Below are 24196 nucleotides of genomic sequence, written 5' to 3'. Positions count from 1 at the left end.
CAGATTGAAGGAAACTGTGGGTTAAGACACGTGAATTAAATGTGTATTACTGGAAAAGATCCTTAGCCAGAAAGGAAAAAGAGACTTTGTTAGGATAATTGGCAACATATGAATGAGTTCTGTGGCTTGGAAAGTTGGGTTGGCATCATACTGATTTCCTGATTGGGAGGGTTATATATTAGTAAGGAAGATAGAATTCTTATTTGGGGGAGGTAAACACTGAAGTATTTAGGGTGCTGGGGCCTCCATTCAGGCAAAGAGCTATGTCTCCTCTCTTTCTTTTAAGAGATTCTGGGCCCAGAAGCAAGGAGTTTAACAGGATAAGTCTATGGGCCAATCAAAATGGTCAAGTATGGCAACGCCTGGGTGGCTCTGTTGGTGAAGTGTCCTACTTCAGCTCAGGTCAAGATCTCACAGTCTGTGAGTTTGAGCCCTGTGTCAGGCTCTGTGCTGACAGCCCAGAGCCTGGAGCCTGCTTTGGATTCTGTGTCTCCCTCTCTCTGCCCCTCCCCTGCTCATGCTCTGTCTCCTTCTCTGTCAAAAATAAATGAACATAAAATTTAAAACAAAATGGTCAAGTATAACTAAGTTCTGGTCCCCACTTCTGCTTATTTTCTTTTGAGCCCTCTTCTTCTCCCCATTTCTAACCACTGCCCTGGATTTCCTTCTCACAGGATGTTTTGACTGGCTATTCCATAATTCTCAATGTCCCTCATATAGTTTTCCTTCTGAGGGTACTAGAACTTTAGTAGAGAACACCTGAAAAGTTAAGGTCTTCAAGGCTCAAAGGAATAGTTCTCGAAGCAGAGAATTTTCAGTGCTTCAAGTAAATGAGGAAGTCCTAACACGCCTCACATGACAGGTGTAGTGAGAACCTTGCCATTTGGGAAGGACCTAGCCCTGCCCTGGGGGCCTGAGATTTCCCAAACCACCTGTGGGACGCTGAGCAATCTCCCGACCTCTTGCTCAAAAGGATACTCTTCCCCTTTGGTTCCAAACATAGTTTGACATGGAGGATGGAATCTCTTTAAGTAAAATTCCACAACAGAGCATTAGAAAGATGTGATAAAATATACACGAGTTATTAAATATTGTCATCAAGATGAGTAATAAATCAGACACATTTTATGGTTTCTGATTATAAATTCCATTTATTCCGTAAGCGTTTAAAGAAAGAAAAATGGAGACCCAACAGAGATTTAAGCATGCGTGGAATGGGTATATTTTATTATTGCTGCGTGGCTGCAGCACCCCCCATGGGGAAGCATAGACGGGCCCTCTCAGGGCTAGCAGGTATGAGCTGCTGTGTCTCTGGGACACCGTGGGTGCAGTCTGTGGCAGGTAAGAACATTCCTGTGAGGTTTGTGTGAATCAAAAATTCTTGAAGATTTTGGGGTGCTTGGGTGGCTCAGTTGGTTAAGCATCTGACTCTTGATATTGGCTCAGGTCATGATCTCACAGTTTGTGGAATCAAACTCCACGTGGGGTTTCCTACGTGTGGAGCCTGCTTGGTATTCTCCCTCTCCCTCTCTCTGCCTGCCCCCTTTCTCAAAATAAATAAACATTAAAAAAAGAAGAAGCAAAGGTTTAAAAAAGATTCTGGCAGATTCCTTCTGGAAGTGAATTTGAAGATGGCCTATCCCTCCAAAGCCCTGGACTGAGCCAAGAGAAAAGAATTGTGTAAGTCTGAATGGTTCCTGGCAGGCCGTGCTGAAAAATGCAAAGCCTTAACAGGGAAGATCCTTAACAAGAACTATCTGAAAGAGTGGTCACTGTCAATCAGGCAGTTAGGCACAAATTCAGTATAGAAATTATCAGTTCAATAAAAATTATACTTTATGTTAATAGAACACTTTACAGTTTACACATATCATTCTGTTAAATCTTACATTATCCCTCGGGAAGAGCCATAGTTATTTTCATTCTAAAAATAGAGAAAATGAAAATGTCTCCTCATCCAGCCAGGTCTTTCTCAGCTCCTTCTGATGCTGCGCTCCTGAGTAATACCTCTCTAAATGTAGTACTGGTGTACAGAGAGAAAGGTGAAAATGCAGTTTCCCGAGACAGTCTTCATGGCAGAATTTGACCTGCTTTCAGCTTTGGAATGCCTCATATGTTATTCTTCTAGCAGATTTCTCTAATTATGTTTTGCTTGGGCTAAGATTAAAATTAATTGGTCTTTTCATGATCACATATTGGGTGAGTAATAGGGCCAGGCACCTGAGGATCAGCTGGAGTCTAGAGACTGGGTGTGGTAATCCACACACCAGAGATTCAGAAGGCAGTGAGAGGGGATTGGAGCATACGCTGGCGGGCCTCCGAACGTGCACCCAGCAGTTTGTCTAGTTCCTGGGATCCTTAATGTGTCACATACGTGTATGATGCTCACATATATGAATGCAGGCCCCCACACAGACTGAGGAGCACAAATGTGTATCCTTGTAAAACACTCACACTATTTAAAAGGCTCTGAGGAGTGTTGACTTTTGGAGAAAGACCAGAGATAAATCATTTTGGAGAGGGAGAAAAGGAAAACAATACGATAAAGAAAAAAAAAAAAACTACTTCCCCCCCGCCCCCCTTCAAATGCCACAAGAAAATGTCAAGGAAATCGCTTTACTGGAAATAACAGAGAAGTTCAAAACTAAATTGTCAAGTGTCACTTCCGTGGCCCGACTCTGCCTTGCATACCGAGCTCCTCTTACCCTGCCTATTAGCTGCCTTGCTGCCTCTGCCATTGATTACCCCTCAGGATGCCACTTTTCCGTGCTTGAAAAAAGGGTGAGCCAAAAAATCACCCTTGGAAAGCCTTTCACTAAGTGGAATAATAGAGAATAAACTAAAGGACAAAGAAATGAGTGGATAAGAGATCTTTCTCTGCCAGCTGCTCATGTTCATCTCTGGAACAAGGTCCATTGGAGACCACAGAAAGGAGGCTTATCATTTCCAGTGACATCCTCAGCAGAGGGCTTTATTAAATGATTAATTGTGCAAGGCTATGTACAGGTCCCTGTAAATAGAGAAGCATATAGGGATACTGCTGCCTTCTTATAACTTAAAATACATCACATATTTCACAGTCCTACAAAAAGGTTTCCTGATTTACTTTCTATTCTACTTCTGTTACAACAGCAACCACAAGTAACAGCAGTAACTTATTACAGCTAAGGGTCATGGAGCAAGAAATGGTTTGCATTATCTAGATTCATTCATTCATTCATTTGTTCATTCATTCATTCTTTCATTCAACATTCCAAAATCAATTCAGACTCTACTGGATTATATATCAGGTCCTTGGTTGGATTCTAAAGATGGAGCAATGGACAAACCACGGATCACACTTTCAGGGAACCCACACACCACTATAAACTGGGATATAAAATCATTTTGCCTTTTAAAGTGCAGGAAAACAATTTTCACGTAGAATATTTTCAGGAAGTCTAATATAAGACACCAATAAAGCAGGGTTTTCAGTTAAGTGGAACAGTGGATAGTGAGAAAATTTTTAAAGGAGAGTGTACTAATCCCATTTTCAGTGTGGTTGAAATGAGGCTGAGGGGGGTTGGCAAATTTTCCAAGTCATGGTTAATAGGTAGACAGAGCATCCAAGATGTGGTACCAACTCTGTTGGAGCTCAAATCCCTACTCTTGCCAGTTTTGCAGATACTGCCCCACTGAGTCTTAATACTAAAAGGCATCAGGAGAGGGATGCTTGCTCTTGCCTCGCTGAGTTTATCCTTTGCAGAGTTGGCCAATATCAAAGTTTTCCTTGGTCATAATTCACAACTAATTTTCTAATTTCTGCAGTTCTATCTCTGGAACAGAAAATTCAATCTGGAATGGAGTAGAGTTGGGCGGTTTTAGAAGGAATGGAGAAAAATGGAACCTACCAAGAGACATTGCATTAAACCAACTGGTAGACCTGGGTTGAGCATGCCCAAGAAGTCACAAACTAGAGGTTTAACAACAACCCTTCAAATCAAGGCCTGTAAGATTTGCATGTTACAGTCAGGAAATGTGGCCGATTAAATGCATGGAAGTCTAGATTTAAAATAGTGTCATTTGATGCTTAGCAATTTTTCTTCAATGAAGAATATCTGCCTGTCAGTTTACTAATACTGTTGTCATTTTGTTTTTAATAAAGGCAATTGGAAAACTAAACATCATGATGGAAACAATTCATCTTTCAAGAAATCACTTAAAATCAGAGTGAAAAACATGATTACACACAGTATGCCACATGCCATGGTTTCACAGCCCTCATTTGCTGTCTGCTGGACTGTCTGTCAAAGAGACTGACACCATTTGTGTGCAGAAGAAAAGGTGATGTGCCACATTTTCCCCAACCTGCAGAAAGCAAGGGACCCTAGGTAAGACCAAGAAGGCCTTATCTCTATTTTCTTTTCACATCAAAGCAACCACCAAGGCATTATACCAACAACACTCTGTTGCTAGTTTTAAGTTCCAGCATTGCCAATCCAGCAATTCGATAACATAATTTATTAACTAAATTTTAATGGAACTAATTTTCAATACAGTCAATTGTACACTGATGGGAGAATACACATTCACCAGATTGAATGTGTTCTTAAATGCCACAATTGTGTTTTGTACTCATTATATACATCAACCCCATTCTTCCAACTATACCTGTACATAGATATACCAACCCCATTGGACTTTTTCCACATTTTTATGAAATTGACATAGAAAACTAGAAAATGATAAGTAACTACTTGGCAATATGAATAGGAAGACTGTCATGAGAAGGAGAACCGATGAACATAGATCGTGCTGAACAAGCCAATATGTGAGGCAGCCACTGGCCCTTTCGGGGAATCAAGACAAATGAAATGAGGTAGGAGCACACTGAGAAATTGACAAATCTGGGCATTACTAAGTATGTCGATATCTAAAACTCCCTGTGCATAATCTTTCTGAAACTTTTCACCCAAAAGCCAGATACTGCTGAGCCTCAGTAAAATTTAATGAAGGACTTCTTCAAGGTTAATGAAGGACTGGCCCGAGCACCTAAGTTCTGCTTCCTCGCCTGTTTGTGAATAACTTGGGCCAGATCTGCCTGAATCCACTCAACCCATGCTGGGGGACTTCGGGGATTTGGCGGCACTGCACCCAGTAGAGAATGATTGGCTAATAAGATGTGTTAGACACACTAAAGCACAACCCGGTATCATGGAAGAATGAATGGAGCTCATGAACATGCCAAGGGAGTTCTGTATGTGTACATAGCACGTCTTCATGAAGAGTGTGGAAATCCCTTAAAAGCACTGACAGTTTTTCCCAGTTTTAGGACTAAAATTGGCTGAACCTCTTCATTCTTAATTGGGAGAAAATGCAGGAGCTGCGGGGAAGCAAGAGGAAGAAGACAAGGTACATGATGAGAAAGGAATGACCTAGGGGACCAGTTGTTGCAAATGCAGAGAGAAAAAGGAGAACATCTTCCCCAGAGAACAGGGGCAGGATGGCCCATAGGAACAGGGGAGGGTGGATGTGCTCTGGAGGGGAGAGTAGTATGAACAGCTGATGGGTGCAATACTGTCACCGTGTTTCTCGTTGGATTCATTGGAAGAAAATAAGCCCATAATGCAAAGTATTCATATTGATAAAGTATTTATGTGAGTTTATACAAATCAATTAATAAACGTATAAGAGGCAACAATGTATAAATAATATTTCATAGCTAATAGCTATAGTTTTATCATCAAAATATAAAAACCCATTATAATAATATCCAGTCCTGCTGTGTCTGCCTGCCTATGATACCTATACTTTCTCAGAAGTCACTCATTGCTTCAGTAGCTTTATTTATTTACTCATAATTTATATTCCACCTACTTAGAAAAAAGGGTCTGAGACAGCTTGCAATGTTAAAATATATATAAAGCAGAATAGCTAAAAATGAAAACAGGAACACAAGCCGGTAAAAAAGAACAAGGAAAGAAACGTATCAGGCACCACCTGGGCTGGGTAACTGAACACTAAATTTAGCTCCGAGCTGTGAACACTAAGAGGGACAACGTATGTTAGTTTCAATGTTCTCACTGATTAAAACAGAAGCAAACCAGCTCCCATGATCGCACAGACCCTTTCCTGGTACTGTTTAGCATGTGCAGCAAAAGAGAATACATGGATCATATTTTTGGCTGCAGTTTTATAAAATATATAACAATGCTTTCAGATGGGCTTTCTTACATCTGCTTCATATGGATGGCAGCTTGCAGATTCTATATTTAGGCTAGGTCAGGTCCCTAAGTAGACCCAGTCATACCACCTTCTATCATGCCTGGTACCATGCTCAGGGATGTCATTAAAGTACAGATCTTTGTTTCCATCTCAAATACTTAGATTCAGTGGGATTCAATGGGATGGGTGCTTAAAGATACCTTTAATAAAATTAACTATTGAGCAGTACACACAGGTCATTTCTGATGTTCATTCTTGATTGGGAAGCACTACACTCTGGACTGAAAGAATTTATGTCAGTCACTTTCTTTCTGAGAATTGGCTTCTAAATTTTGCAAGTTGGTGTCTTTTTATCAGAACTTTATTACCTTGAGAGTTCAAGGGAAATAGAATGCCTTGAACCTTGGAAATGGTAATGTAGCTCATGCCTCGGTGGTGAGGGGAGAGAGATCCTGCTCAAAGCTACAAAGATGCCTTGCTTAAAGAAGAGCCCTAACAAGCTCACAACCTGGTGTCAGATCTGGTGCTAAGCTCCACAGAGACCAACTGGTACTGGTGCATCTACCCAGAAAAGCAAGGACTTCCATGCTTCCTACTCAAGGGAGAGAAACTGACATCCAGGAGGTACCTAATATTCACCAGATGCCCTTGCCACGCATTCCCAATTACAACTTCAGTTACTGTTCTATTGTTACTCTTCCTCTTCTTATTATTATTTGACACAGCATGGTTATCCCATTTTGCTAATGAAGAAACAATTGTTCAGAAAAGTTAATCTTCTTAATATCATACAGCAAGTAACCAGTAAAACCAGAATTTGACTCAGCTTAGTCTAAACCCAAAGCCCATACACTCTTTTTCTACTGTGACTTCGCCTTGGAATTATTTTTCCTTTCCCTAGAACTTTGCCTTCACAAGAGTGCATTAAAATGGACTAGTTCATTTTTTTTTAATTTTTTTTAACGTTTATTTATTTTTGAGACAGAGAGAGACAGAGCATGAACGGGGGAGGGGCACAGAGAGAGGGAGACACAGAATCGGAAGCAGGCTCCAGGCTCTGAGCCATCAGCCCAGAGCCCGACGCGGGGCTCGAACTCGCGGACCGCGAGATTGTGACCTGGCTGAAGTCGGACGCTTAACCGACTGCGCCACCCAGGCGCCCCTAAAATGGACTAGTTCAAAGCAAAGGTTCTATAGTCAGAATTCCCAGGCTTATATCTTAGCTTCATCTCTTGAAGGTCGGGGGCATTAGTCAAGTTACTTAAACTTTGCATGCCTCAGGTTTTTCATCATGAAACAGTGGGATATACTTTATAGAAATCTGATATGAGTTAAATGACTCTTGTGTAGCACATGGTCAGTAATCAGTAAATGATCAGTGATTTAAAGTTGTAGCAACAATGGAGTTGCTTGGGTTCTAGGAGAGATGAGTGAGAATCAACCTGTACTCTCATTATAGTAATAGTGCAGTGCTGAATGGGCCAAGGTATAGCCATAAGGACTGCCCTCATCCCACTAGGAATTCTGGGAGCTATTTTGATAAGGGTGGACAGGGGCAGAGGGAAGGGATATGACAGCAGCAGTGGCAGATTTGATATCCACAATTAAGTCTTCTAAATTATCACTCAAGTTTCCTTCTGTTTCTAAAAGTCTGTAATCTTACAAAGAATAAAATAAAATGAGAACATAAATTTTTAGAAATAGCATTCGGGCAGCTGAAAGCTGGCATCAACCAAGCCATGTGAATTAATTTTAAATTTTATTTGGTTCAAAAGATGGGCAAGGAAAGAACAGGCCAGCTTCTTGGGGAAGCTAGTGAATGTTAACAGATGTCAGAGTCGGCAGAACGTCTCAACTCCTGGTTTGCTTCCATATCAACCCCAAAGCAGAAGAGAAAAATCTTCAAGCTATGAAGAGTAGAAAGAGTAAAGAATTACACTGTTAAAATTACACAGTGAGTGATAGACCTGGGAAGGACTTTCTCTGAAACAATGCTTTTCAGGTTAGTTGTAGGAGAGGTGGGGTTACAATAGGTTTGTGCTTGGCCACAAAGCTCATCTTAAGGCTTTCAGCCAAGAGCCCAAAGGTAGACCTGCCTGCCACTAGGGGACAGTGTACAGACCGAAAAACAAATCGATTGATCCTCTCTAAAGCCCACAATTAAGAGCTGAGGTAACTGAAGGCAGACCCGGGGAGTGACTGCTAATAGTCATAGGACTAGGCAGAGGAAAAGACACGGACCTGTTATCTCTCATTTCCAAGCTGGGAGAAAAACCACCATAAACTGCTTCGAATTGGAACTTAGCTAAAGATAAAAACATCTGAAGACACATTTTTGTGTTCATTTACCCACAAGCCTTATTATATACTTTAGTAGTGGGGAAAGGAGCAGGTGAGTCACCTTCAAAGTAGGGGTTATGTATGCAAGGAACCACAATGTGTATAAAGGACAAATTACAGACGAGAGGTCCAGGTGAAAGGCCTGGAACATTCAGAGCAGGAAATGTATATTCCAGGACAGCTTCATGGAGCAGCAGCATAAGACCTGAGAGATCTGAGGAGATGGGGCATTTGGAAATGAAATAAAAGAAGGACAAATTAAAAAAAGAACAGTCACAAGGTGGAGACACCAACAAAGCTCAGGGTGTACATGGGAAATGGGGAAGAGCTCCGGGTAACTCTTGGAAGAACAAAGCAAAAAAGGTACCACCAAGGGGGCTAGAAAGGGGTGTTATTTCCAGACTGGGGGCCAGGGTAGAGACTCTTGTCTGGATTCCACAGATGGCTGTGGAGACGCTGAAGAGTCTGGGTGATCCAACATGAACACAGCTGTGCGTAGAGCAGATTGGTCTGGTGACCTGGAGAGAGGGTTGGCAGCCTCACTGCTTAGGAGAAAAGGAGCAGGTATGTGAGGCCATAAGGACTTACCTGGAGGGAAAAGAAGGAAGGATGGAAGAGGTGTTTTGATAAACTTGGCCCCAAAAGGAAAGGTGGGGTAGAGTGAGGGAAGCGCCAGGGAGCTAAGCCCCATTTCTTTTTTCCCTCATCTGTAAAACAAAGGGGATGCCTCCTGCTCAAAGGTTCCACTAGACTGTGAAGTTCTAATTCTCAGTGGGGCATGGGAGGGCTGGAGAGTCCATAATCATAGAACCAGAGAGTTATCATTCAGATGCAATCTGCAATTCAATCAGAGTCAAAACAAGGGCTCCTTGGTGAAAAAAGAGAAGTCCTAGATAAATTCAGGGTTTGCTACCTCTCCATGCAGATGGGGTGTGTTCTGCCCTTAACTCCCACATTCAACAGGGTAATTGCTTCCGAAGTCTCCAACAAACCCACAGCTTCACCTCCTTCAAACTTGTACCTACAGCACCATCTGCTGGTGTGGGACCCTGTGGCCTGCGGTCAAGTGTAAAATCCTCATTTTGTGCCCTCAAAACTCCTTCATCACACTCTTTTCCCTGCAAAGAAAACACACACACACACACACACACACACAAGCACGCCTAGTCACATATATGGATGCACATAAAGACAGATGCACACAGATAGACATAGATGCACATAAATACACATGTACATAGATGCATAAGACACACACAGATACATACACAGACATACACACAAACATACACGTATAGACACATGCGCACACAAGCTACAAATGCACAGCATCTCAGCTCTAGGGTAGCCTCCCTGCTACATCCTCCCACTCTGTATTCTGGAACCCTGGCAAGCCCTGGAGGTTAAGTTGAACCACTCTCCCCAGCCCTGCTACAAAGGACAAATGACAGACCGGTAGGACGGCAATATTTGAGAGGACAAACAGTTGGACATCTGAAAAGTTAATTTGCTGGTTAATTTACTTGCAGACTGCTAATTGATCCAGCAATTCCCTCCTACCCTCTGCTCCCCATTCCAAGAGACCCAGAAGGAAAGAGACTGGCCCTTCATCCCCCCCATCTGTGCCCTGTTCTCCATATTGGCTGTAGCACCTGGTGTCCTGCTCTCATTCCAGAAGAATCAGGAGCACAACCTGGTTTCTCCAAAAACATTTCTTATTAACCTACTTTTCCTAAAGATATCATTTTGTCAAAAGCATCCCAAGTTCAAATAGCTTTTATTTTTAAACCAGAAAAATCACGACACTGTAATGACAATAAGCACTTTTTAACCTTTTAAGGAAAATGCCATTCCATGCCGCATCTCTTAATAGCTGACTCCTGGCAGTAGCCTCAATGATGAATCCACCAACCTGTTTAAAATGTAAGGGAGGTTATTTCAAAAGTAATCCGAGGGTGTTTCTGACTGCAAATGCAAATTCCTTTGTCAGCGGTCTCTGGCGCCATGGAGCGCTCAGGTATTTTTAGTCCACACAGATTTGCACGGGAGGAAACATACATATACACACGAAATTAATGCAAGGTGGGTACTTAGTTCTGAATATTCATTCCTTTGGGATTTTGGAGATCTGAAAGGAAAAGTAGGCCTGTCCCTGCAGAAAAATGGGTCCAGCTTCCTGGTGCCCTGTTCCGTGGGTTTGTGCCAGGATTCTGGCCTCCTGGTACTTGTGAGAAATGGGCCCTGCTCATCACAAAAGACTGGCGTGGCAGTTTTGAAGCACCAGCCAGCAACCTACTGGTGATATTGAGGGGTCCTGCTCCTCACCCCCAGTAGATATTCATGTTTGTGTTTTGTGTTTGCCCATGCAAATTTGGGAAATAGAAAAAGGATGTAAAGGGGTAAAGAAAGGTGTGTGTGTGTGTGTGTGTGTGTGTGTGTGTGAGGAGCTGAGAGACTGAGAGACTAGGGAGGAGGAGCTGGCCCTACCAGGTCAGGCCAAGCATAGGAATGTGAACATGACTATACTAAGGTTCTGCTAGTGTTGTTTGCTTGTTTTAACCAGCTATCAAGTGCGGAACAGGAGGGAAGTGTTAGGCTGACTAAGCAAAGTATAAGGATTAGCTATGGAATAGTTTTGGTGCAAAACAATCAGTTAGCCCATATAAATACAACATGTTCGGGATTTTTCTGGATACTCCCAGTTTCCAAGAACTATTTGTAATATACTCACAGGTACATTTTAACTTGATAAACCATGTATTCCACATTTTTGTTCCATGTGACTTAGGAAAATATGCTTTCGAGATAATAGACACTGGCTTGAATATTGGCTTTTGCCATGTGCTAGCTGCGTGACCTTGAGTAAGCCACTTAATCTTTCTGAGCCTCAGCATTTTTTAAGTTTATTTTTTATTTATTTTATTTTATTTTTTTATTTTGAGAGACATAGAGACAGCACAAGTGGGGGAGAGACAGAGAGAGAGGGAGAGAGAAAAACCCAAGCAGGTTCCACACTGCCAGCACAGAGCCCAATGTGGGGCTTGAACCCGTGAAGCCGTGAGATGATGACCTGAGCTGAAACCAAGAGTCAGATGTTTAACTAAGCCACCCAGGTGACCCAGCCTCAGCATTTTTATTTGAAAATGGAGATACTAGTACTTACTTTGCAGGGTACTTACACCTTGTCTCACAGTAGTATATATAACAAAGCATAGGAAATGAAGTGTGTGGCTCTCTGTCTCCCTTACTTATCCAGAAAAAGCTGGGTGATAGAAAGGTGAGCCTCAGAACCTAGTACCCCAACACAGAATGGCACTGGGGTGGCAGTTCCTGTTAGGGAGAGTGCAGTGAAGTAATGGACCAGCTTTCCTATTTCCCAATCTCAGGCTTCAGAAAGGCTGAGATCAGAAAGTCTTGGACTGTCCAAACCCAAAAACCTTGAGGATAAAGCAGAAGTGAGACTAGAGCATGGAAATTAGCAAAAAGGCATATGTCAGTTCAACACTGGGAGAGACATTCTGGCTATGAGGGCTGCCCAACAAAGGACCCGGAGGTAACAAGCTCCCTGTCACCAGTTGTGTTCAAACAAAGCCAGGTAATCCTGGTCAGAGATGGCATGTAGGGAAACTCTTTGATGCAGTAGAAGGCCCAACTATATCAAAATCAAATTGAATGTTCCCCCGATGCTAAGTCTTTGTTTCTGTGAAAGAGAAAAAGAGTATTGCTACTCCTATTCTCCCTTGAAACGTACACTCTGGAAGTCCCTGGTCCCTGCTGGAGGCAAAGAAATAATAGGAAGCCTCCAGTGTTTCAGAGCCTTGCACTGGGACCATTAAGCAATCCTTTTAGAGCAGGAGGAAGAGTGAATCTGAGACTCAGGTTTAAAATGATAATTAGCTTTTGCTATAGTCTTAATTGAAACTGGTTAATCCAAAGAGAGGCTCTTTTGGGTCAATGCTGCCCATCCACTCTCCAGCAGTTTTAGAATGATGGGAGAATGATGACACAACTCTAGTGACCTGAGCCCTGCCTTGGACATAAGAATTGTTTGACTCTTTCTCTCCTGATGTACTCTGTTCTCAGTGATTTATTTTGTCTTTCATTGGATTGCTTTTCTCTTTCCCTCCTTTTCTTCCCTAACTGCTTACACTTGGAGAAGGATACATGCCATTCTAAACTATGTAGTCTTTCCATCTCTTGTAGTCAGGATAATTCTCTAATTGACTGATCTAACTCCCCAGCTGTCTCTTTTTCTTCCTTCCTTCTCTCCTTCCTTCCCTCCTCTCTCCCTCCCTTCCTTTCTTCCTCCCTCCTTCCCTCTCTTCCTCCCTCCCTCCCTCCCTCCATCCCTCCCTCCCTCCTCTCTGTCTTCTCTGCCCCTCTGACTTTTGAGCCTAGATGCAGCATCCCACATTGAGGAGCCCAAGCATTTCATTCCTGATTTTGCCTACCCCATTGCTCGTGAGACCCCAGACTCATCAGTTTAACTCTGAGGGCTTGCCCTAGCTTACCTGAAATTTGATTGTGTCAGGCCATACTGGTATAACTGGCTCTGATTTTTAAATAAGAAACTATCAGAATATTTCCTACAAGCCCTGGCCAGCCCTCCTAGGCAATGGGGCAGCCTGAGCTCATGTTCATGAACAGCAGGAGATCCTGAGCTCATGGACGGTTTTCTAGGGAAGAGAAAACAGACAGGAATAGGAGGGAGGAGGCAGCAGAATAGGACAGTGTGATCATAGGGTCCTGTGTCCTGGTTTTGTGGAGGTCAGATAGGAGGCTCTGTGCCTTCAAAGTTGTGGTTAGCAGGCTAAACTTGAAAGAAGAAGAAAGAAAGAAAGAAAGAAAGAAAGAAAGAACCCCTCCCTCATGTCATCATTAATCTGTAGCCCTTGGTTTTTACACTGGCTTTTCTTTCACTGCTCCAAGGCTAGATTGCTGACAGTCAGTGAAGCTAATGAGTGGCTGAGTGACTTCAATCATCACTTCCTGGATATAACTCTGTGCTTCTTTGGGACACTGTGAATAGGCCCAGCTTGCTGCACAATGGAGTCAATAGGACTCCAAGAGCCTCTACTAACACTAGGTTTGAGATAAAAGACAAGAACCTCCGGGAACCAGGAAATGAAAATGGAAACATTGACAGCATGTGAATGAAATCCTTCTTAGAGGCAAGCTTTGAGGAGGCCAAGTACAGCAAAGGGAAATCACTGTCTGGGACTTGAAGCCAACCCTGCCTGTCCATGCCCTCCTTTGCTCAATGCTTGACTGGCCACCCTCAACACACACCATGATGGCTTCTGCCTGCCAGAGCACTGTTTACATGAAAAACATGATTTCCATACCTTCCAATATGGAAGAATACTACTTTGGAGTCTGGAAGCTCTGGGTGAAGTGTGGATTGTTCTCTTACTGACTCCCTGAATAAAGCCTCCTCAGTTTCCCTATTTTAGAAGAGAGAAGCTCCATGTGATGACCTCAATGTACCTCCCAGCTCTGAAATCCTAAAATCCTATACAGATATTTGTGAGACATATAAGATGAACATCGCAGATTTCCCTTCTCTTCCCTGAAGGACTTGAGAGATTGTCTCTATATATTTTAATTAATTCGGCTAGGTTTATACTTATACCTTAAGACAGACATCTAATAACTTATATTGCTAGCTTTAGAGCCATCTTGCCCTAAAATAGAAACACAGTTTGCAATTTCATACAAGTGGAGTAGTCATGGCCTAGGCAGTCTGGAGAACATGAAAGTCTTCCAAAACTCCACTGTGAGCAAAAGCCTGAATTTCAGGATGAGGTTTGAAACTAGAAACCTTAGAAACATCTACAGAGCCATCTTTTAAAAATATATTTACCTTCATAAGAAATCCTTAATACATAATAAAGCAGCTGTACAGTTTCAGAATATGGGCTTGTATCCATTCCCAAGATTAGTTCTGTCTATGACACATCAATAAATATGTTGAATAAACCAATAAATGAATGAATAAATGAATCTCACACATAAAACATAAACTCACTGGATAGAAAGCTGCCACAAAGTTGTTCTGCTCTGTTGAAGACTCTTTCAAGTATAAAGATGTCATCTTATTGGGTAGTTTATTTTTTTTCCCCCTTAGTGGGGAGAAAGGACAGTTAGAAATTACTTCCTGAAATCATACCCAAATTTGACTTTGTGTTCCCTATATCCTTGGCCCCAATTAAGCCAGAAATGCATATTCCTTCCTCCACACATTGTTTTCTCTTTAGCAGCTACCATGTCTCTCCACATTGTCAGAATTCTGAGAATTGCCAGCTCAACTGATAGCTGGCTTTGCAATACATATGATCCACCCCGCCAAAAATAGCTCCTTATAGACTTACCTTCAGAATCAGATTTTATTTAGGCTGATATTAAATTAGCCCTTGAGTCCTTGAGCCCACACTAACAACGGCCACTGAGGACAAAGGTGAGCTAAATGTCTCATCTGGGGTTTGAGAATGGGCTCCAGATATGCAGAGGAGGACACTGAAGAGCTGACCATAGCCATGGGCATTCAAGAAATGTGAATGTCTTGTAATGTGAAGACAGGACTAACTAGCATTCACTCATCTCAAGCTGTTACATGTGACAATGATCTGTGCCAGGCCACTAACACTGCATGCAGCTGTGTGGCCTAACAACATCTTTTTTTTTTTTTTTTTTTTTTTTTTTTGCTTTCTAAGACATATTCATTAGCGAAATATCAGAAACCTCAGGGGCAGCATGTGCTTCTAATTCATTTTCCAATTGTATAATGAGCCAGAAGTGAAATTTTTAGGGTGAATTTAATTGACCTTTACAGCAACATCAGGCAGATTGGCTTAAATGCTATTAAAGCAAAATGTAACCCGGTGAGACTTTCTGGAAGGTTATTGGAAAATCTATCAAGTTGTTTTTTCTTAATTTTCATCAAGAAAGGAAAAGATAGTTGGAGGACATAGAAGGATGAGCAGACAGAAAGACATAAGAAAAGAGATTGAAAGCAAGATGAGATGGGTAGAGAGGAGGGGAAGAATGAAGTAGGAGAGGGAGAGCAGGCCTGTCCATGCCCCTCACTACTGGGGGATTATGTTTTAACGTATAAAGGAAGGTTTAAAAATGTGCAATAATGTTACAGGTCACATTGGTCTGAAATATTTCCAACACTTGGGGATAGAACAGCACAGGCTTCCCTGTGTTAACATTTGAATTTTGTGTTCAGGCCCTCTCTAACACTACTGCGATCTTCTTTCTGAATCTCTTACCCCCTTCACCAAAAGACATGCTTGTTCTCAGTAATAAGGTAGACAAGAAAAAAGCCAGAAAGCCAGGCATAAGGCTTAAGAAATCCTCGGGTACTAAGTCACACCCTTTGGGAAGGGGTGTGGGACAGTCAACGGACAGGGTACAAAAGCCAGTGGTAAATTGGGATCAATTCTAATTCATGCTAAATCAGAGGGAAATGGCTAGTGTACTAGGTAACACCCAGCGGGGGCACATCAGAATCAGCAACAACTTACTCCAGCACCCAGGCCTTTCTCATGTGTACAAAGCCAGCAGGATATGAGGAAAGAAATGTGTGTCCATGAAAATTGTGAAAATTAGGGAAATGATGCAGTCCCATCAATGCATCCTCCAAGGGAGAGATGGTAAGAACTGAGGAGTTGGGCAGGGTAGACAGCCTGGGGCCTGGGGCAGAAATTCAGAGCTAGTGGAGATCTGGAGTATATGAGGGAAGGAAGCTGAGGCTGAACAAAAGACAGGGGAAAGACACAGCTTCCCTGGAGTTCACATAGGATCATCAGTAGTGAGATGAATTACATAGACCACAGGGCTCTTAATTAACTTCCCACCCTGGGTAGGACTGTCTCAGAAATCACACAGAGCTGAGTCAACAAGTGGAAAACAGTACTTTTAGTTAGAGGTCTTCCCTAACTAACGGCCTTTTCTGCAGAAAGGAGTTGACACAGCAGGTCTGAGACTGCTGCCTTTAAGAAAAGCCAGCTTGCAAGAGTGGCTCTTGGCTGGTGTGAGGGAACTTTGTGTTTTAGAAGGTTCTTACTGTTTTGTAACTAAGTATAAGCATGATAAGCATGATTCCTTGTTCATAGACTCTTTGTGCAGACAGGGTGTGTGTGTGTGTGTGTGTGTGTGTGTGTGTGTGTGTGTTTCAGACCCCTTCTTTCCTTCTGGGAGTCTGGAATTTTGGCATGCTAGGCAGAGGATGCCTACATGACCAGCCCCTAATTAGGACCCTGAGCACTGAGTCTCTAGTGAGTTTCCTTGGGCAGAAACATCACACTTATTTCTGGATGAAGAGTGAGCTCTGTGTGACTCCTCATGGGACAAACAAAGCACAGGGAAGCCTCACAAGAATTGTTCTGACTCCACCTGTGTCTTTGTCCCATATGATTCAGATGTGTATCTTTACTATATCTCTATAGTAAATCTTACTTATGAGTACAATTATATGCTACATCTTCTGAATCTTCCTAGGGATTCTCCAAACATGAGGTGGTCTGGGAGACCCCCAACACATCCTCTCTCAAGGAAAACTTTCCAGCTGGTTCTTGTCCTACTATCAATCCTGAATCTCACATCTGCTTCTGAGATTGCTTCTGATACTGATGGAGACTACATATTTGAGCCATGGCCCAATATAGATGCATGTCCCCCAATGGTGACTAAGCTCTCTCAGTCCTCAGAGGACTCTAATAGATATTGCAGTTACTCATCTATAAGAAACTCATGTTTGTTTGTTTGTTTTTTTTCCTTGCCCAGGAAAGTAAAGAGCAATGGCAAATGGGGAGGAGGTGAGAAAGGAGGGGAAATGCCCTTACTAATGAGAACAATCTTTAATAGTCTCAGGGGAAAAAAAAAAAAGAAAGAGAGAAAAAACAAAAGAGAGGGGAGACTTCTAGAAGGGAAATGCAAAAGGTCTCAGAGTCTATCTACTACCACGATGAACAATATTGTCCTCTTAGCTACTATTTGTTGAGTACTTACAATGTCTCAGGCATGTGCAAAGCCCTTTACATATATGGATTTCAGGTAAAATTTATAATGGGATGTGGTAAGTAATGGGCAATAGTATCTGTATTTTTAAGATGATGAAACTGAGGGAGAGTTTATATTAATGTGCCCAACTCATAACTGGTAAGTGATGGAATCAATACCTCATTCAGATGTGTTCTTCAGGAAGACAAGGTAAGTATCAGACATAATGACATCCTCACACTCAGTATTATTAGAATAGTGAAATAGTGCTTATAAAGGGGAAAGATAACACAGAACATGACTCCTAAGGGGACTTTCTGAAAGAAACAAGAGGAAGTCTTACCTCTAATTTTCCCTTAACACATCTGAATTCCTAGTAGCACATGTGGAGAAAGCTATCCAAGATGCCAAGAATGTTGTCTATTAGCTCCAGATTTTCAGTCCTCTGTAAGATTTTAAAGAAGTAAGAACTTTCTTGAAGGCTTAATTTTCAAATGTTTTATCTTTCCTGCTGGTCGGGATTATAGATATACAGAGCATTTTCAACGTTATCACAAAGTACTTACTAAATAGTGAACTGTATGAATATACCTTTGTATCCTATAAATATACCTGGCATCAGGGAGGCACCTACCATGTCTTTCAGATGGATGGATGAATGGATGGATGGATGGGTGAACAGATGGATGGACAGGTGGATGGATGGATGGTTGGGTGGATGGGTGGATGGATGCTGAAGGTGAAAAGAGACTTTGGGAAATTGCAATCATTTTCTAGTAGTGGAGGGGTAGCAAACCCCTGACTGGGTGTTTTTGATCTTTATGCTCCTAGTTTTCTGGACTAAGAATTAATTAGTTAAGTGGAATAAAGTTGCTCTTGACTGCCGCATCCCTTTCTACACTTAATGTACCTGAGGTCCCTCCACATGGAAACAGGGATAGAGAAACAATGGACAGAAGAATGGAGTTGTCTGCATTGCTGCCAATTTCACCTGGCTTGGGGATTTTCAAGAAAGAATTTAAGCTTCACAGAATGTTTTCTAGTCTTCACCCTCTCAGTCCACGTTTAAGAAAGGAAGATTCAAACATGTGGGTTCCCAGCTGCTGGGACTCCACTTCTTACAATGCCTGCTTAAGCAGTCAGTGAGCCAGGATGTTGGCTTAGGTGAGAACAAAGACATGCAACTGCTACTGTCTCGAAAGACTTTCTCGCTTAACTCAGTGTCCTATTTTTATATCCATGTAGCCCACCAGTGCACAGGAGCCTCCTTGGTTCCATGAACTGTGACCATTTATGCATTTATTGATTTACAGAACAAATACTAAGCTCTTTAGCTAGGTCAGCTTCTTTTGTAGGTAATAGAGATATGATGATGACTCAGACAGGATCCCTATCTGTGTGAAACCCGATGGGGGAATAAACAAATAAATAAATAAATAAATAACTGCAAAACAATGTGTGTGTGTGTGTGTGTGTGCGCGCGCACACGCGCGTGCGCTCAAGGAGGGAAGAGTGAAGAGGAAAAGAGGAAAGGATGAGAGAAAGAGTGAGATCTACTTATTTTAGAAGATTCACAAGCATCAGCATACTAACTGGCATATGCATGGCCAACAAGGAAAAATGAAAAACTTTACTGAATAGAGAAGAACATGTGGGCAAGTGGGGGTTAACATCCCAGGAAAATGCAATCACATGTACGAAAATCACAAAATTGTGTAGCCAAAATCCCTACGGCTCAGTATGGTAAAATATGGCCTGGGAAGGAAGGTGAGGAGTAGGAAGTGGGAAAGACAGGGAGTAGGAACAGAGAAGTAGAGACGGAAGAGTTGGCAGGAGCCAGACAACAAAGGGCCTTTTATACTATGTGAAGGAGTCAGAGCTCTCTCCTGAGGATGCTGGGCAGGCATTAGAATAACTTGATCAGATTTCTATTTTAAAAAGGTCATCTAGTAGGAGGGTGGAGGATGATTGGAGGTGGGTGAGCCAGGAAATAAGAGACTGGTTAGGAGACAATAACATGGGCCAGACAAGAGATAACAGGCCAGGATTCAGGCTTTAGCAATGGGAATGGAAAAGACATACACGTTTGGTATGTCATTTAGCGAGGGGAGAGAGAGAGAGAAATCCTGACTGTTTTTCAAATTTCTCAGTTTTTTTCTGCCTGCTTGCCCTATGGAGTTATATAGAACAAGACAAGGCTCCTACTCTCAGGAGAGAACATACAAACATTCAAAGACACCTAACAGCAAAGAGTCATACGAAGGCAGAGACTGTAAGGACCACGGGAGAGGAGACAGACTTGCTTCCAACTGTGTTAATCACACGTGGGATGCTGTGTGTAGAGCAGAAAGATGGGCAGGACGCAGGTGGGCCCACAAGGAGGGGACGACCCAGGAACTGGGTGACAAAGGATGCAGCAGTGAGGAGTCAGTCGTTGAGACAATGTACAGATGGGAATTATGGAAGATAAACATGAACAGATAGAGGGTGAAGGAATTTAAATGACAGGTTAAAGAGTTAAAACTTTCTTATCTGGGCCGGTGTTTCCTAAGTCTGTTCTTTGGAAGGCCTGTGTCCCAGGAGATGTTTATAACCACTTTGTGAAATGAGAGGATTGTAGTTAAATTAAGTTTGGAAAATACTGGATTAAACCATGTTTAGCAGGTTCTATTACTAATAGACTTCTTAGATACTTGAATATTATGTACAAAGTAGAAGAAAGAGGATCAAAGGCAACAGAAAAAGAAAAGAAAAGGAAACAGACCAGGACTGGAAATCCATTCTAGCCGAGGCTTTATTGTTGTTCAGATGTGTGACTCTGAGCAACCCACTAAAACCTCTTTGGGTTTTAATGCTCTTATCTATAAAATGGGCTCTCAGGCTAGGTGAGTGGCTTAACATGTGGAGGGTCCTCCACTATATCAAAGCCTTTGAAGGTGCTCATGCCTATTTTCAGTGTTTCAAATAATATGTAATGTATTAAAATATATATTTTATGTAATAGCATATGTTATATATAAGGTAATGTACAAATGGATACATTTATCTACAAAGGGCAGTTGAACCTAAATAAAATGTGTGTTTTATTTTGGCTGGAATTACAGAAACTCAACATGCTAATCCTGGAAAGTGTTTACACTAGATCATAAGGTTTGTTAGTGAAAGGAATTTGATTTTTGTTCATCATTTAGTTCCTGGCATCTAGCACAGAACTGGGGACACAGTGACTCAATAAATAGTTGTTCAGTTTATTAATTAATCCTGATCAGTCACTTTGCATGGCAAACACTGTGTGTGTGTGTGTGTGTGTGTGTGTGTGTGTGTGAGAGAGAGAGAGAGAGAGAGAGAGAGAGAGAGAGAGAGGGAGAGAAAATTAGCTGTTGCTGAATATAAATTTAGGGAGAAATTCTTGAAAATGGTTTCATGGGGATTTTAAAAATGAGCGTTATTTGTTGAAAAAATTGGAGACTTGGTATAGATGATCTCTAAATGCCTCTTAATTATAAAATTATACCATATATAATTTTTTTGAGGCCTAAGAAAATGTCACTGTATTTGATGTTTCTAAGAACATTGCTATACTCTCATAGATGGAAAGTCTGCAGTAGCTGTGAGAAGTGGAGCAGACTGGCACTGAAGCTGCTAAGGAGTGAACAGATGACCAGGAAACGGAGCTTGTCAACCCAGGTTCTTTATTTTGTCCACGAATGTGAGTACCAGGACACAGTGTGGCACCCTACAAGGCACAGCAAATATGCTCTGAGTATCCCAGGAACCCAAAGATTCCTTCCTTCCTTCATTCAATACACACACCTTGGGCAGCCACCATCTGTCAGGAATGGGGAGCTGGCACTGAACACCGTAGACCATTTTATACATAATTAAATTAAACAATATTGGGTGAGCACCTATTAGGTGTCAGATATTAAGCTAGCTACTATGGATACAGGGATGAATAAGGCACAGTCTCCATTCCCAAGGAGATCAACATTCACTGAAGGGGGGGACGGTCTCAAATGTACAGGAAGCACAGAGAGGGAGCATTTGCTCCCAGGGCTGCAATCAAGAGGGAACGGATCAGAAGAGAGACCCAAGTGCATTTGCTGCGAGGGAATTTGGACCATCTTGGAGGAAGACATTCAAACAGTATTGTTAGAATGAAGGTTAAAGGCATACATTTAAGGAGCAACGGAAGGAAAGAAAAAGAATATCAGTAAGTGCATGCAGCTACCTTAAAGCTATCTGGCAGCAGCAAGAAAAATAAAAAGATTTGAAAAGTAGTTTGAAAAGTGGGGGTCAAAAGAAAGATTTGTTTTTTGCCTCGCCTATTTTGTTTTATTTTATTTATTTAAAAAAATTTGATGTTTATTATTGAGAGACAAAGAGACACAGAGTGTGAGCAGGGGAGGGGTAGAGAAAGGGGGAGACATAGAATCTGAAGCAGGCTTCAGGCTCTGAGCTGTCAGCACAGAGCCCAATATGGGGCTCAAACTCACAAGCCATGAGATCATGACCTGAGCCGAAGTCAGACATCTTATTGACTGAGCCACCCAGGCGCCCCTATTTATTCCATTGTGAGAATGAGGAGGATCTGAGTTCGTTGCTAAGGAGCAGGGGATTTAAATGTGAAAATTGTCCAGCAGACTTAACCTACAGAGATTTTCTGTCCTCCCTTGCTTCTGAAGTTGGTATGGAGAGGCCATCATTACTTTCTTTCACATTAATATTTCAGCATTATGGATGTATCCAAAATAACCTAGTTTCCCTTAGCAACTCATTCCATTCACTTTCTTTTAACCTCTTGAGATTGTCAGCCTGTACCATGTCTTAGAGTAACAAGTTTCATGTACTTACTGCCTGCTGGGTAAAGTACTTCATTTTAATTGCTCTAAATTTGCCATTTCTAAGCTGCGTGTGGTACCTCTTGGTTCTGATGATCTAGAATTGCCAACTCATCTGTACTCCATGCCCAACACTATGGCTGGCTGGCTCTCAGTCTCATCTTGAGGCTCCCTCCCTGGCCATGGAGACTCCCATGCTAGAATCTCCAATCTTGCTCTCCCCTAACATATTCCCTACATAGCAGCTACAATGGTCTTTTAGAAACAGAAATCATGTCAGCATACTGCTCAAAACTAAGGAGTCCCAATTTACCTGTGACACTCACTGGTCACATTTGATTATTAACGGTGTTCCATTCACTTTCAAAAGGAATCCCATTGGATGATAAATTAAATGTCCTCTCTATTTTAAAACCTCCAATCTCTCTCCATCGCTATCAAACTATAATCCAAACTCCAAAGATCCAGACTGGATATTTTCCCCTTGTCACCCTGAGCTCATCTGTACCTTCTCCTCTACTCACTGTGCTGCAGCCATGCTGCCCCTCTGTCTTCCCCAATATGCTGAGCCCATGCTGATGTCAAGCCTTGAGCATTTTATGCTTCCTCTGCCTAGAATACAGTTCCTTCTGTGTCTTCTGATGCTGGGGTTTTCTCTTTTTGCCTATCTCTGCTCAAATTCCACAGCCTCAGAAAGGCCTTCCCTGACCACACCAGACAGTCCACCCCTCCCCACACAAACATGACACCATCTTTAGCGCTTCTACAGTGCTCATGAATGACAGATGCAATCATTTTTTTTCTAAATTTGCTATGTATTGCAGTAACTTTTAACTCAAATGGTAGCTCCCTAAGGGAAGGACCTAGTGTGCATTTTTTATCTCTGTGTGCTTGGCACCCCTCATACCTAAGGCACTGTTAGCACAGACAGGTCAGAGACACTCTCCATGCCTACAGCTGGGATCCTCACAGGCTTTAGAGATGGAAGCACTCTAGAAAACACATATCTTACTCTGAGATGACTTCAGTTGTAAGATTCTTTTACTATTATTAGTGCTATCTTTGTGAGCCTCAGAAAGTTATCGCAATGTGTCACAATATGCCTGAGTTGCTTTCTTAACTTACTACATGCATCTGCCCCAGACCCTTCCATTGTCTAATTTCTATTACTGGCACTTCTACATAATTACAGAAGAAAAGAACATATTATTTATTCAATATGGGAGTGTGTAAATCATTCTTATCTTGTGTCATTATACACAGTATAGGAGTATATAAATCAATCATCACAGAAACAAGAGTTTATGATGACACAGTTTTCAAAAGAAGCTGCTTCAGAACCTCTTTAAAGAAGGGCAAAGAATTATTAGATCTATTAATGGATGAAGGAAGTAAAGTTTGGAAAGACTAACTTACTCATTGAAGATCATTTAATGCTCAAACTGAGATGGTAGGCCAGATTTTCTGACTCCTACCATAGTTCTTGAAATTGGCTCAATGCACAGGTAGGGTAGACAGTTATCCAAATCTTTGCTCCAAATATGGCAGGGCAAATACTGTAGACTCTTTATATGAAAGCATCACAACTCTGTAAAAATGTGATTTAGGAAGGGGATGAATTCTCCAGGCAGCCCACACAGGGCTTGGCACTACTTTGTTCTGTCATGCATATTGTCCTTTTGAGGAGAAGTATCCTGAAGCTGCCAGAAGTGGCTTCTCAGCTTTCTGTGGTTGCCTACATATACCTCAACCATCATATCTAATTTATTTACTTGTTTGCTTAATTATTTGTTTCTGTATTAATT

This window comes from Prionailurus viverrinus, chromosome D1, assembly GCF_022837055.1.
Source record: "Prionailurus viverrinus isolate Anna chromosome D1, UM_Priviv_1.0, whole genome shotgun sequence".
Classification (NCBI taxonomy): Eukaryota; Metazoa; Chordata; class Mammalia; order Carnivora; family Felidae; genus Prionailurus; species Prionailurus viverrinus.
This window is presented reverse-complemented; position numbering follows the sequence as displayed.